Source organism: Rhopilema esculentum, chromosome 11 (assembly GCF_057945365.1).
Source record: "Rhopilema esculentum isolate cy_ngs chromosome 11, ASM5794536v1, whole genome shotgun sequence".
Classification (NCBI taxonomy): domain Eukaryota; kingdom Metazoa; phylum Cnidaria; class Scyphozoa; order Rhizostomeae; family Rhizostomatidae; genus Rhopilema; species Rhopilema esculentum.
Window position 1 is genome coordinate 1364237 of NC_142825.1, and position 16098 is coordinate 1380334.

Below are 16098 nucleotides of genomic sequence, written 5' to 3' on the forward strand. Positions count from 1 at the left end.
CTTACAATCAACAAGTAAAAAAAAACCGGCAAAAAGGAATATTGCCAGAATGCTGCAGGAGCTTGAGGACGAGGAAAGTGACAATGAGCCACCACCGAAAAAAACCCAAAAAGAAACAAATTATAATGGAGGATGAAGATGATGACAGGGCCAAGATGCAAGAAGCACAAAACAATTGACAATTGATTGATCATCTTAATTTTCTCGTTATTATATTGCAATTTATTCCTGTTTATCCAAAAATTCATAATATTTCACCATTTGCATTTTGTTCTTATTTGGGTTATGCTTTTATAAGATTTTCAGTATGAATACAAACTGTGAAAGCATGGCCTATCGATCCCCTAGTCTTTATGAGTTTAAGCAAGGGGTGTCAGAAAAGTTACCACAGGGATGACCAGAGACTCTATTTGCATCATTTTATACCCACCCTCCCAACTCCTGTTTTTTTTTGCACTTGAAGAAGAAAGGCGAAGAGAGCAAACAAGTGTATATTTTATGCAAAGTAATGTAAAAGTCGGAGAAAGGTGTATTTAGTGTCTACGAAGTTATTGTTTCTTTTGCTTCTTCTTTGTAGATGATGTTTTGGAGGAACTGCTACTGCCAGGAATTTCATCCTCATCGTCTGCAATGAACCGCCGTTTTCGTTTCTTCTGTGCAGGAGGCGATGCAGCTGCAGGAGTCGATAAAAGTAGAGATGCCAGAGACAGTGCAGAAGCCAGTGAAGATCCAAGGAGCACTAGGAGCTGTAGCAGGAGGTGGAGCTGTAGGAGGAGGTGGAGCCATAGGAGGAGGTGGAGCTGGTGGAGATTGAAGATATTGAGCCATGGCCTGTTGGCATGATTTGACTTGGGGAAGGTAGTTGAGGTACTGGAAAGAGCTGCTGTTGAGAAGCGGGAGTGGGATGAAGAAGATGGGATGAGGTGCTGCTTTGTGATGATGGAGATGGCACTTCATGAGTGGAGATGGAAGAGGGGATCGTTGGGTTATTTGTGAGCAGAGAAGTTAATGATGTAGATGTGTCAGAGGGTTGTTGTGTTGTTGAAGAGCGTAGCAAAGAGGTTAATTGGGCAATGTTCATTGAAGAAGATGGCAGTGTTGACTTTGAATGATGAAGTAAGGAAAGCAGATCTAAAATATTTTTTGAAGATTTGAAAGGTGGCTCTCGATTTGGGGCAAAGGTGAGTAGATCTGCGTATTTTTCGGGGTTTGAAATGAGGAGATGGGCAACTCGTATATTATGGCCAATGGAAAAGAGAGCTGCACCTATCTCGATGCACGAGTTGAGCTGGGAGGCAAGGTCTGGAGTGAGCTTTAGTAGATTTAAGAGAAGGGAACGTTTGTCAAGGTGAGAAGGGCTTGTGAGAGAGTCTTTGTGAGAATTTTGAAGAGTGAGGGCAAGTGGTTGTATGTTGGAGGTAAAGGAGCTGATTTTATCTTTGTCTAAGAGAAGACTGTCCTCCTGCAGCAAGGGAATATTTTCAGTAATAGTTGAGCAAAGCTACAGATGTTGCCACGTGTGGTCTTCTCAGCCACTCACATCCTTCTGGGCGAATTCTTGATAGTGCAATTGCATCAGCTGGGAAACCTTCGACACGTCCGTAGGGCTTTAAAAAATTCTTTGGAAAGTGCTGGAAGTAACCGACTCCCTTAAGCTTCTTTGCATGAATGTAAGCCATCTACAAAATGAAAAAAATTTAATTGGCAACAGGGAAAAAACTGGTTTTGTGATAAAGGAATGAAAAAAGAAGATCTGTCAACGATTTAACTCTGGACAATGCAACATATGCTGTTCCCTTGGGAGTGCTGTCAGTATCGAGCCATAAAATAACTTTACTTAATGTCTGCCTTTGGACTTTAGATATCCTGGTTGCGTAGCCTGGGAGAACAGGGTATTTTGTTGTTTGAGTGTCGTTGATGATGCTTGTCATAGGAAATGTGTTGATGATGTGACCATTGGGGTGAATGGCAATAATTGTTTTGGATGAGATGGCTGTCACTGTAACAAACTGCCCATGGACTTATTGACATTACGAGTGATCATAAGTTTCATGTCTTTATGCACTGGAAGTAAACTCTCATCATCTGCAACAACTAAAGCAAGGGGATGGTTTGTGAAGATATGTTTCAGAATGACGTCATTAATGTAGGCTGCACTTCGCCGTGTGACTGTCAAGACGAGAAAGTCAGGATAATTTTTCAATTTATTGTACAGATCATGAGTGGACGGAATGCTGTCAAATAATACTCGACTTTGGGAAAGTTACCGGATCATGTCCTGTGTAGGAATATGGAGGCTTATGTGCTGAAGAAAGTTAAGTAGCAGATTGTCACAAATCCTGTATTGTCGTGTAAGGGTGAATGTGAGAACATGCGAGCGGCAGATTTGGCATGAAAGTATGTTTTTAGCCTGAACAGTATTGCCATTTTTTGTTGCCAAAGGCTGCTGTTGGTAGAAATCACCGCAGAGGACAAGAATCGGGCGCCTGTTTAGAACATTGATTGTGTTAATGACATAATGGAACAGATCAACGCTGACTTGCGAAATTTCTTCAATGAATATGACATCATATTGTGATAGGTGTGAATTGATGGAAGAGACAGTAGTCATCATCATTGTTCATTCAGCCGCCGGCGGGCTGCTTGTGCACCTCTGAATGATACCACACCACAATCTTCTGTCTTGCGCCTGTTCGATACATTCCCGGAGAGATGCACCAACCAGGGCCTTGATGTTATCTGTCCACCGGTGTTTCGGTCTACCTCTACTTCTTTGGCCCTCAACCAAACCCAACATTACGGTTTTTTCCAGCGAGGAAGAGTCTCGGCGTGCTATGTGGCCGAAGTACCGTAGTTGTGCTTTTTGAGTATTTCTCAGCAGGGTTTTCGAGTGCCCCACTCTCTCCAATACCTAAATGTTTGTAACACGGTCGCTCCATGATATTCCAAACAAGCGTCTGTAAGCCCACATTTTGAAAGCATCGATCCTGTTCCTTTCGCGTTGTCGTAATGTCCATGTTTTGCAGCCATAGGTGGTGATTGAGAACACGAATGATCGCAATATTCGGAGTTTCGTGTTGCGTGTTATGCTGCTATCTCGCCATATTGCCTGCAGCTTTCCAACAGCCGAGCGACCAATTCCGATTCTGCGGTCGATTTCTTTCCTGGACTCTCCCTCTGCTGTTATGTACGATCCAAGAAAGTTGAAGTCTTGAACTCGTTCGACTTCTGTGCCATCCACAGTCACGGTGTCTTGTGTCTGGTCACCGATCGCCATCAGCTTGGTCTTGTCTTTGTTGAGATATAGTCCCACTTTTTCGCTTTCATCCTTGATCTTGTCCACTAGTCTTTGCATGAGGCCGATAGCAGTTTCTAAAAGTGTGGTATCGTCTGCGTATCTCAGTTCGTGTATTCGGTTACCGCCAACAGCGAAACCACAGTCCTCTCCTTGTGCAGGGCCGGTTCCAGGAAATTTTCCCTTGGGGGGGTGTAAGCTCTTATGTACCGAGTAATTTTAGAAAAAACAATACCAAAAATTTTGAGCTCAACTAATCGTGATCAGAACTAACAACTAAATGACTTACACTAACTTTAATTTAAGAAATTTAACTTTAACGAAAGAACTTTAATTTTAACTTCAATCTGAAAAAAGCGTTTCAACCAATTACAGCACGTTCTAATAAAAATACAGAGTCAATGGTGGGTCAAAAAATAACCCTCGGATTTTTGCGAGTCATTTAATTAGGAGCTTTTGACCCAGCCTCTTTTTCAGTTCTTATAGCGCAATATATGAATAAATTAACTTTAAGTAGTGTCAAATCGAACTCTTCTGTTTTTAAGTGTATCCAGTTCTTGACAACATCTTCCAAGTTGACATTTTCAGAGAAATCCTTCTCGCATGATATCAGCATCAGAGATTCCAGGCGGTCCTGGAGCATTGTGCTCCGCAGCTTAGTCTTCACCAACTTTAGTTTGCTAAAAGATCTTTCATTTGAAGCCACAGTAATTGGTGCTGTTTGAAGGAATGTATATGCTGTGTTGCTTGCCGGATAAATGTGCCTTCGACTATATACGAACTTTGCAATTTCACGGACTGTCATGCTCTTCACCAACTTTTTCTCTTGGAAGTCCTCTCTCAAAACAGTAAGCTCTGCAATAAGACTGCCACTTGAAACTTTCCCCGACAACAAATGCTCCAGATCCTCTGCTTGTTCTTCCCTTAAGTTATCCCAAGGAGGCAACAAAACAGTGAACGGCTTTATTTTCTTCAAAATGCTACCCCAGTTTTCTTTACAATCTGTAATTATCTGATCAAGTACAGAATAAATCTCTTTCGAATAAAACGTCTGGAAGGAGAATGCCTCCTCGTTGTCTCGGTTTTCATCAATTCTTCTTGGAATCAATCTTCTTCTGTGGCGGTGCTGAAGCTGGATTTATTCCCATGTGCATTGCAATTTGTGTGGCAGCTTCAATCTGCTTTTGCACGTCATCTTCATTTCGAATCTTTTCTAACGCCCTAGTTGTCGATGACACTAGCTCAAGTGCGTCGAGTAAATTCAAACCCTCTTCCTGAAGTTGCACAACCAGAACCTTACAGCGCCGCATTATGAATCTCATAGTAGCCAAGCTGAAAACAAAATCAAATGTTTTCATTTTCTTCAAAATTGCTTTGGCTTGATCCTGTGTGTTTTTGTCACAGTCAAGTTGTCTATCCATTATCTGCTCGAGCAGCGAGACGATTACTGTCAAAGAGATCCAGACACTGTCAATAGATTCAGATCTAGCAATCCAACGAGTTTGCGAAAGATTTCGCATCTTCAAGGCCCCTTCTATTTCAACTTGTGCTTTTTCAAGTGCTTCAGATCGCTTGGTGCTACTAGAAAAGAATGTGTACAATGACTGTAATATGTCAAACATCGATGATACAAGACTGCTTGCTTTGGAGCTTCGTTCTACATATGTACTCAGCCTGTGAGCCTGGCATGGGATGTAAAGGATTTCCTTTTTGTGTGGAAAATCTTATTGAATTTTATCACTTAGCACTCGTTGGCATCCTTTATACTTTCCAGACATACATGACGCAAAATCGTACGATTGAAAGACGAGTTTTTGTGGGTCCACACTACACTCATTGAGAGCTTTCAAAATTTCTGCAGCATGGCCTTCTCCGGACTTGTCTTTGAGAATCCTCAGACACAGTAAACGCTCAACCGGCTTGGCATTGACGACGTATCTTACAACAATTGCCATCTGATCTTTATTGCTTGTGTCCGGGGTAGTATCAGCCATTACTGAGAACGCTGAGACTTCCTCTAGCTCCTTCACCATACGATGCCTCACTGCGTCACCTAGCAACTTTATCAACTCATTTTGGGTGTCTTTGCTCATATAGGTAACATGGTATGGTCGCATCCTTGTTTGGTTCTGCCTGTATTTCAAAATGCCGCACAATCTCATGAAAGTTGCTGGATTCCTCAGTATTTCCACGAAATGCAAGGTCCTGCATAGCCATGGTGCGAGCAGCATCACATAATATTAACATAATTTTGGTGTTAAACATTGCGTCGTCAGTTTCTTTAATCATTTCATGACGACGAGACAAATCCAAAAGTGCATCAACGTTCTGATGTGGGTTAGTGAATCTTGCAAAATCTCGTAATGCTTCTCTGTGACTTTGGCTGGTGAAATGCTGTATCAGCTTGCCCTTCTTTCCTTTTCCAACACTCTTCATTTTGTGCCACTGTCTAACGCCATTAATAGTCCATGAAGCATCTGAAGAGGGTCTTCCAGCGCCGTTTGGAAATAAGGAACAAACATAGCAAAATGCTGCGTCATTTTGAACGCTATATTCAAGATGTGGAAAATCTTTGAACCAGGTGCTTGAAAACTTATTTTGTTTACCAGATTCAATGAATGCATTACTTGGATAAACTGTCAAGCGAGGCTGGTAGGGACCTAGGTTTATCACAAAACAGCATTGGCTATCCGACAAATCTTTTTTTCTTTTTCCAGGGTCGTGTTCTATTAGTGCTGCTGCTTCTCCAGGTTGTACAGATCCTTTTTGCCTGTCAATTTTGACTTTAAGTCGTTCAGCAGATTTTTCTAAATCATTACACTGGGTTTTAATCTCGTTGGCAAACTCTTTTGCAGATATCGCAAACTCTTCTATATTTGGGGTACATGGTTGTGTTAGAATGTTTAACGTCAAATTACCTCTTTGCTCCAAAGTGGATAGCAGATGCTTGAGCTTTCCCGCACAGCTAATCCAATAATCATCATTTTCATCATCGGTGTCATCGTTTTCGGATTTTTCAGCCTCACTCTCGCTCTCCTCATCAACCACATTCTCACCGACAACATTACTAATATTAGATACTGATTCTTCTTTTGCAGAATTCGCTAACCCAATCTCTTCGGTTTTGTCATCCAATATCTTCTCAGATGAAGATGAAGAAGATGAATTTTTTCTTCAATTGGATTATCTTTCTTGCGTTTAGCTGCTTCGAAAGGGTTTTTAACTGCACCTGCGGTTTCATATGGCACATTTTTGCCTTCATGTTTCTCTCTATTGTGTTGGAGGCGATAGTCACTGTTGAACTGGGAATTACACCCTTTTGCCTTGCATCTTATTTTTACTTGTCTTCTTTTCATAGCAGTGAAACATAGCCTGGTAAAAATAATTGTTCTCAGTTTTACTTCAGATGAAGAGACCCACTTGAAAAAATTCTCAAAAGCTCAAACTCAGGCCTTGTCAAATCTTGGAAAATCTTGCTTTTCAAACAGGCCTAGACTTTTTGTCACAGGCTTACGCGAGAATTACAAAATTCAAAACAAATGATTATATGGATATGTCTTCAGAAAATAAAATTCAAAAAACAGAAAGATCATTATTTGAAGCAAGTTTTTGAGTTACCTGAAAAGCTGCCGTTTCCCTTTCAAGTAGCGTAATACTTATTACTGTTACTATTTTTTTCAATTCTACTTTTGTTCGTCAGCTCAGCTTCATTCAGATAAAGGATTACCAGAGAATGTTGCTTCGCGGGTTTCGCGCCTTCTTCACAGGTGGTGTCAGTCACTATGTTTAGTTTTATTGAATAAATCGATTAGTGGAATTCGAACAATAGGGAACAATAGAGTAAGCAGGAAACACAAATGGTTTCTCAGGTTCTCACCGAATGAGACCACACCAGCAAATATCACATGGTCTTTGTAGGCACAGGGCAATAATGAAGAAAACTAGATATTCAAAATGTTATGCATATTTAATTGCTTTTTGCGCAGTGATGCACTACACAGCATTTAATATAAAACTTTGAACATAATTTTACCGACCAAAAATCGAACTTTACCGAGTAAATCGCCAAACTCAATTCTTGGGGGGGTGTCACACCCCCCCACACCCCCCCATGGAACCGGCCCTGTCCTTGTGCGACCTGTCTCATAATGTATTCGCCGTAGATGTTGAAAAGTAGCGGTAAAAGAATACAACCTTGACGTACGCCTTTACCTATGTTGAAAAAGTCCGTGATGCCGTCGTCGGTTTTAACAGCTGCACCTTGTGATGAATATAAATTCTTGATAAGATGTATGATATGTAATGGAAATCCCATCTTCTCTAAAATGTTCCAGAGCATGTTGTGATCCACGCAATCGAAGGCCTTACTGTAGTCAATGAAGACCATGAAAATACGTCGGTTCTTTTCGATGGCCTTTTCGATAATCCAGCGCATGTTGGCGATTTGGTCACGTGTACCACGACTTTTTCTGAAACCTGCCTGTGTTGGTGGGAGTTCATGATTGAGGTGGTTTTCCAAACGTGCTGCTATTATATAAAGAAGAATTTTGCTCGCGTGTGAAATCAAGGAGATGATACGGTTATTTTTGCATTCCCTTGTGTCACCTTTTTTCGGTAAGGTAATCAGCAGTGATTTGGTCCAGTCATCTGGCCATTCTTTGGTGCTCCAAATCCGATTGCATAATTTGAGAAAGATCTTCTCTCCACTTACACCAGTTGCTTTCAGTAATTCTGCCGGTATGTCATCTATGCCTGGACTCTTATGTTTCTTCATTTTTTTCAAAGCTGCAGAAACCTCTGATAGCAGAATTTCTGGTCCATCTACGTATGTACTTGATATTGGTGGCACATTGCTAATCCGGTCATCTTTTTCAGGCTTTCGCAATATTCTTTCCATCTTGCTTTTATTTGAGAAGATTCAGTGAGGACGTTGCCATTGACATCTTTTATGACAGATAGACGCGTCGCAGGTTTGGTAGTGATTTCCTTGATGAGCTTGTGCATAGTGCGCGTATTGTGGCACTGTCTGTTGGTTTCTATCTCCTTGCATTTCTCATTGAGGTAGTTGTTCTTATCCTGTCGGGTAGATCTGCGAATATCTCTTGTGAGGTCATTGATGCGTCTACAATTAGTCGAGTGGTCTTGACTTTTCAGTTCACGACGTTTAACAACTAGATCAATGGTTGCAGATGAAAGCATTTTGTTGATTTTCTTCGTGTTCGGTTTCCTGAGAGTTTCCTTTGCTGAGCATAAAATTGCGTCTTTCGTTTTTTCCCATATTTCATTACTGCTTCCGAGTTCCTCGTCCAGTTCAAGGAGCACATCAAATCGATTACTGACCGAAACTGTGTAGACGTCTGTTAGACTGGAGAGATCATAAAGGAGAGTGGTTGGTTTTCTCTTAGATGTTTTGAGCTTTGTTTTGAACTTTGCCATGAGAAGCTGGTGATCAGTTCCACAGTCAGCGCCAGGCAGAGTTTTACACGATTTGCAGCTGGACATCCATCTTCTCGGTATGATGATGTAGTCGATTTGGTTGCGAGTGCGTCCATCTGGTGATAAAGTTGCGAGTGTGACATCTGGTGAGACAGTAGTAGCATGGGTTTTGAACTGAAAAATGCTGTGAATCGTATCACATGTCACAGCATCGCTGTAAAGGTTTTTTTTATGTGCAAGCTAAAGTACCTGTGGGAGTAGCAACACAAGTTGTTAAACCATTCTGTAAAGCACAAGCAATGAACTGCTAAATGGTGAAGGATTTTCCTGTCCCTGGCTTGCCAAGGACCATAGGAAAACGTTTCCAATCTGGACAAGACTCATCCAAAGCAATGTTTGTTGCAAGAAATTCTTCCTGTGCCTCCATAATTTGCTTAAAATGAGTGTAAAAGACGAGTTGATTTGAAGTTAATGCTAGAGTAGTAGGGGTGAGAGCAATGGGATTAGCAGAAGAGTGAGTATGTGGAAGAAGAGGCCTTGTCAAGGTCAACAAGACTTTGAAGATAGAAAGCAATTGTATCGAGAAAGTACTGTCTGTGGCCATTTACCTCCAATTGTGAAGCAAAAGAACGTCCATCATTGAACGTGTCTGGCATCAATGAACAAGCTTTATTGAAAAAGTATATTTGGCTTGGTAGATTTGTGTCACTAGAAGGCAGTATGTCAGTCAAGGCTCTACGAGGATAATGTGCAAGTGCATATTGAAAAAAGTATGCCGGATTAAAAATTCAAACCAACCAAGACAACTTTGTTTTGTGGATATTGTGTAGGGATTGCTTCACATTCATTGAAAAGTCGCAGCCATTTGAGGAGAGAGAGATGCTCACAATCTTGTGTCCGATTGTAATACTTGGCAATGGTGCTGTTGTCACTGGCTAACTCAGGTGTAGAAGGAATGGCCAGCTTCTTTCGGGAAGCATTTGTCCATGATATCTTCCCTGACAACAGTAACACCCACATTTCGGGCTCTGCTATGTCAAGAAACACGGTATATTTGAATACTGAAATACTGGGAGGAAGTGTAGAACAATAAAGGGCGTCATTACGAAAAGATTCTTTTGCTTTGCAAACATAGGAGGGGACATACTTTAGAAGCATCTGCTTGCCATTTGTGGTCTGGACATCCATAGATTATTTTAGTACTGGAAGCAGAGTTTGAACATAGGCACGAAGGCCAATGTCATGCGCTGAAGGTGGGTGAGATATCTTAAGAACTGCCTCATCAGCACTGTTATCAACATGTTTATTCAGAGCACTTATGGGCAAACTCGATTTGTTTGCAACTTGGCATTTGGGTACGTAGTAGAGAAGGTCTGGGTCATCCTGTGGCAAATCACCTCGAATATGCTTGTACTCAATGTAGTTGAAATTTTTCAACCAGATGAGACAATGTATGAGCAATGTTCCACGCTGTTGAAATTCAAAGCGATAAAAGTATGTTTTGATATTATTTTGTTTTTTAGAATGATTATAAGAGAGGAGGTGATTTATCCAATTCGAGTCATTTGATCCACATAGGTACCCCCGTACAATCTGTTCCAATACATGAAGGAAATGTATAGTCTCAAAATAAGCAAGGTTGGTGGGGCGTATCCCGTTTGTTCACAAATGTCCTCAAGCCAGAATGGAAGTGGAAAGTTCCATTCAGAAGGACTTATGGTTATAAACAACGAGGGTAGGCCAAACTGAGCCACATCATCAATTGAATAGCAATGTTGCCAATCCCAGTAGCCTTTAGAGAAAGACTTATCTTGCAGTGCTTGAAATGCAGAGACTGTCTCTTCAGAATTATTATGAGAAGCATGAATGGCACCGGTGCTCGTTTTGTACAGCTAGGGATCAAAGTGGAATAAAAGCAAATCAAAGTTCAGTGAATAATCAATTATAGAGGAAGAGCATTCGGTTAAAAACGATATTTTACAACTTTGTCTGTCTGAGAAGCTATCATGAATGGTGTCGCACCAGGAAGTGTGGCCAGAGTGCACATTCGATACGATCCCACCTATATACATCAAACAGAGATGGCTCTTGACATGAATTACCAAGTTGTTCTCTCATGTCCTAAAATGAGATATCAGTGAAAGTTGTTGCCATAAGCAGATGTGCTTTGTGGGAAAAAATGATTTTTGAAGGAAGGGAATGACCAGTTGGAGGACAGATGTCTTGCAAATGTCTGTGGGAAAGTGTAAAAGAAGATATTGGCAGAAATATGCAAGATTAAAAATAGAGCAAAACCTTAATCCGACCAATACAACCTTATTTTCTGCATATCGAGTGGGAACAGCTTCTGTTTCATTGACAATGTGAAGCCAGTCAAGAAGAGGTAAACTTTCAAAAGCTGTGGGACGTGAAAAATATTTTTGTACTATTATGTTACTTGCAGCTGCATCTGCTTATAACTCTTCATCTATATGGGTTCGTTTTTCATTAAATTGGAGGAAGATATATGACCAATCTGACACTTTTTTACAAGATGAAGAAGGCTAGGATCATCGTATGGAATATCAGCAGGAATACCTTGATAGTTAATGTACTTGACATTTTGAGCCAGACAGGAAAACGTATGTGTAGAGTTCAACGTTTTTGCAATTCAAAGTGATAAAACTATGTGATGATGTTGGTTTTGCTTCTATTATTGTTATAAGACAAGATATGATGCGACCATTTGCTGTCGTTTGAACCACACAGGAAGCCACGCACAACTTGCTCTAAGACATGAAGAAAATTAATAGTTTTGTAAAAAGGAAGAGTTGTTGGTCCATGCCCAGTTTTTTCACGAATGTCCTCAAGGAACAGGACCATTCTGTTGGACTGATTGTAATAAACAGTGCTGGAAAGCTAAATTGCTGGACCACATCAATTAAAAAGCAATGCTGCCAGTCCCAATAGCCTTTAGGAAAATGGCATATCTTGTAATGCTTGTAAGAAAGTCATTGGCTGATTTGCAGTATTACGCAATGAATGAATAGCACCAGTAATAGTTTTGTACAGCCAACAGTTGAATTGAAATTGAAGTAACTCAAAATGTATTGGTCAATCAATGATGAAAGACATTTAAATGGAAAATAAATTTTGTAACTTTTTCGTCAGAAGAGCTGTCATGTATTGTGTCACACCAAGATGTGCGAGGGTATAGGTTTGGCCATAATGCACATTCAATGCCATCCTATTTGTACACATAAAAAATTATTGGTTCTGCTTTAGCATAAAGCAAATCTTCCCTCGTATTGAAATTTTTTAGGAGGATGAAGACGGATTGGAAAGAGGAAAGTGGGGGGCTGTTGTACATGGTCTCAGAGCTTCAATGTGAAATTGTCAAGGATCTTAGTTGAACTGGCATATTCAGAAAAACATGTACCATTTATCTGTCATTGCGACACTGGTATTGCAGATTGGCTTCTGATTTTTGGAGCTTAATAAAACTTGGCAACAGTTTATCAGCTATTATGCTATTACAGCTTTCACATTTGCTCCAAGAGAGAGTTTTGCACCAGCGTTCCAAGGAAGGAACAGGAGAATGTGGGCAGGAAGGTATGCAATCTGTAAGGTGTAGCTGGGAGTGAATAGTTTCTAATTCTGTCTTATCTTGTTCTTTCCAGTAAGAGCGTGCAACATCTTAACTCCATGGAAAAGGCATAATAACAGAGAGAAGTGTGTAACATAAATTAAAAGGAATGTTACTTTTTGACAAATAATTCCTTTCATTCAGCAAAAGAGAATCTCCAAGGAATAAATGTTTTGAAGATAAACAAATACAGGTACTTACAGTGTCTTTCTCGGGAAGTATATTTCTTTAAGATGAAAGAATCCTTGAGGCATCTATAAGAAAAGGGGAAACAGTAATTAAGCAAATCAAAGAAATTATCATTTATAAATGACAACTAAACAAAACATGTCAGTTGCTAAAATTGATTGAAATGAAAGATTATCGATCTTCAAAGTATAGAAAACAAATAAACTTTAAATGAAACAATCGGAATAATGAATTTAGAAGCTAAAACTTGAAATATTATTGTATTATGCTTTAACACTTTATTATCAACGTGAAATTTGTTTTACCATGATCAGAAGAAAATTCAGGACCGTTCGCTAGCTGCAAGTAAGTGAGCTGAGAAAGAAGAACTGTTAACAGATAATTTTGTACACAATGTTTGACAAAAACAAGTAAGGTCAAATAACATTTCTTAAAAAGATAGGAAATGTGAAAAGCTTGACACCATTAGATAGAGCAGTTTCTGCTCTTTCTAATGATATATACATGTGACTGGTTTGGATAAATATTGAAGGAGATATTAGCACAAAAACCGCTGACACACCTTATAATTTCTAGAATGGCTAACTAATCACCATAATGGCAGACTAATCACCATAATGGCAGATCCTAGAAAAGAAGAAGTGCAAATGGAAAAGTAGAAGAGATATTGTCTTGAAAATTGACACATAGATACATAATCAGAAGAAATAAGTATTGCAAGAAGAAAATTGAAATCAGAACTATGGGCGTGGACCTGTGACGTCATGAATTTTGATCAATTTCAGTACTGAACCCTCATATCATTGAAAGGCCTGTAAGTCAGACATCCTTGTAGATAATGACTCAAAAAAATCACGAGACTATCAAATGACCAAGATACAACTTTGTACGAAGTTAGAAAGGAATTCCTTATACAACATTGCAACAATGATACAGTGAAATTATGTTCCCAGAGTTTTAAGCCTTATAACAGAAACTTTGCCATGCCCTTACAGCCTAACCGTAACCTTGACTCTAAAAATCTTTGGCATGAATTCATTTCTCAACAATGTCAATAGGCTGCATTCTTTTTCATGAAAAAGATTTATTTAGAAAAAAAAGAATTTTATTCCATACTTAATCCTAATAAAGTTGATTGAGAGATTTACAAAAACTCCTTGAGATTGATGGCAGATAGCCTTGTGTGATGATAGCTAGCAATTAAGGACTACTACATCAGGTGGTAATTATTGAGATAGGTGTCATCTACCCATGTCAGATGTCACCTTTGAGGTAAGACGCGACTTGGCTTGTTCTCGCTCAAACATTTTCTCTCTTAAGGATGAAGCCATTTTATATAACCAAATGGATCAAGATTACATAGAAAAGGACATTTTTTCCAGGTCTAAACTATTCACTAACGTTTATATTGCGGGCAGCCATAGGCATACCATTGGACCTCACCTTTGTATTTCATGTTGCATTATTTATTTACTGAGGTAATTTCCGACAATATAATCGTAGATGCAATAAGTTTCTTCTACAAGATTCCGATAATTTATGCACTGGTGAACCGAAATGAGTTTTCATTGCTTTACAAACAAAATGCATCCAAATCTAGGCTTTTTCAGTGTAAAATGGGTCCTATTGTACACAGAAATCACGTCTCCAAGCTCAGATTGTCTTTTATGCTCTGTGTCAAAGTTCAGACCATACAACTAAGCCAAGTGTCAATCACCTATTCGTCGCATTTCTATATGATTGAAAACACTTTCATTCCTCCCAAAAGCAGCTTTACAAATGATCTTTTCGGCTTTTATGTAGTATTCCCAATTCATTCACCAATAGTTTCCAAGGGAAGAGAATACAGGAAACCCATTCTGTTACTTTTATCAATCTGTGGGGATATTCATCCAAATCCTGGCCCTTCCTCATGTCAAATGCATACCTGTCGACTGTGCAATGAGCATGTTGACACAAAAAAAGGGAACTTGAGCAAAGCTTACTTAGCCTAATATGCTTGCAAAATTGCAATTTTTTACTTTGCAACTTGTTCAATGACAAGGAACTTTAAATCATTGAAGATCATGCCTAAATTCGGAAGGGTTGCTGCTGTTAGGTTTTCCTTTTTTTATTCAATCATTTCTGTATAGAATAGCCTGCCAGCCAGACAGTATTGTGATGCAGGCGAATTCGGACACCTTTTACAACCTATGTCCAAATCACCTCAGTAAATTTTAATGTTGTTGTTGACTGGGCAGAAATTTGTATGTTAAATGTAACTGTAATGACGCTGATGATCATCTTTCTAGAGTATGAGAGTAATGAAAATTTCCCCATACTGAAGCCTTATAGCATTGTAAGGCCAATGAGTGCAACATCCTTCAGAATAATGACACAGAAATTTCACAATACTTGCAACTTATGAAGATACAACTTTGTGCCAATTTATAGAAGAATACCTTTTATAACATTTTGTAACAGTGACAATGTAAAGTTGTAATCCCTTACTTAAGTCTTATAACATAAACTTTGTCACGCCCTCACAGCCCAAAAAATCTTGGTCCCCAAAAATCTTTGGCATGCATTCATCTCTCAACAATGTAAATATGTTTGAAGAAGAAGATATAAGTTGGTTTGTTACGGTTTCTGCAGAAGTGGTTGTAGAAAGTTGTTAGGATAACAGTTGGTTAGTTAAGGACTCTGTTGAAGCTGTTCTAGAAAGTTGTTGCGATTATGTTGGTAATGATGTTGTATTGGGATAAGTGGTTTCCTGTGTTTGAAGCTGTAAAGTTAAAGAAAATACATTGGGTGATGAAATGGTGGAGGTTGGTTGGGAGCTAAGTAGCAAAGGGAGTAAATTAATGATATTTTTGGTGGTCTTGAAGATTGGTTCTTTGTTGGGTGCGAATGTTTTCATATGTGCATAATTATTGGGGTTTGAAATCAGTGTCTGTGCAACCTTGAAGTTGACCCCAATCAAAAATAGAGCAGCGCCAAGCTCAACACATTGATCAAGTTGTACTGCTAGTGTGTTGCCGGGATATAAAATGGCCAACAAAAGATTTTACCACTTGGGACAATTTCACTTTCTTTCTGAGAAGGAGCCAAGAGAACAGGCTGTAGGTTTTCTGTCAAGCCCAATAATTTCCTTTCATCAAGAAAAAGGCTGGGCTTCTGTAAAACTTGCAAATTTCCTGTTATTGTAGGGCAGAGCTCTGACGTTGCCACATGGGGCCTTCTAAGCCATTTGCAGCCTTCTGGCCTTTGGCGTGAAAGGGCTACCTGCTCTGGTGGATATGCTTCAACTTGGCGATAATGATATATCAAATTAGCTCTGACAAAACTTCTCTTGAAGGCGAGTTTGTAAAAACAAAAAATGTATACAATTATAATACACGGCAATCTTCTTCTGAAGGTTTTTCTCTTCCATCCATCTCTACAAACTTTAAAAAAAACTTTCTCACTTTCGATGGTATTAAATTTTGGAACTCCCTACCTATAAAGTTAAAAAAGATGGATAATAAACACCACTTTGTGAAACAGATGAAATATTTTCTTACGAACAAAATTT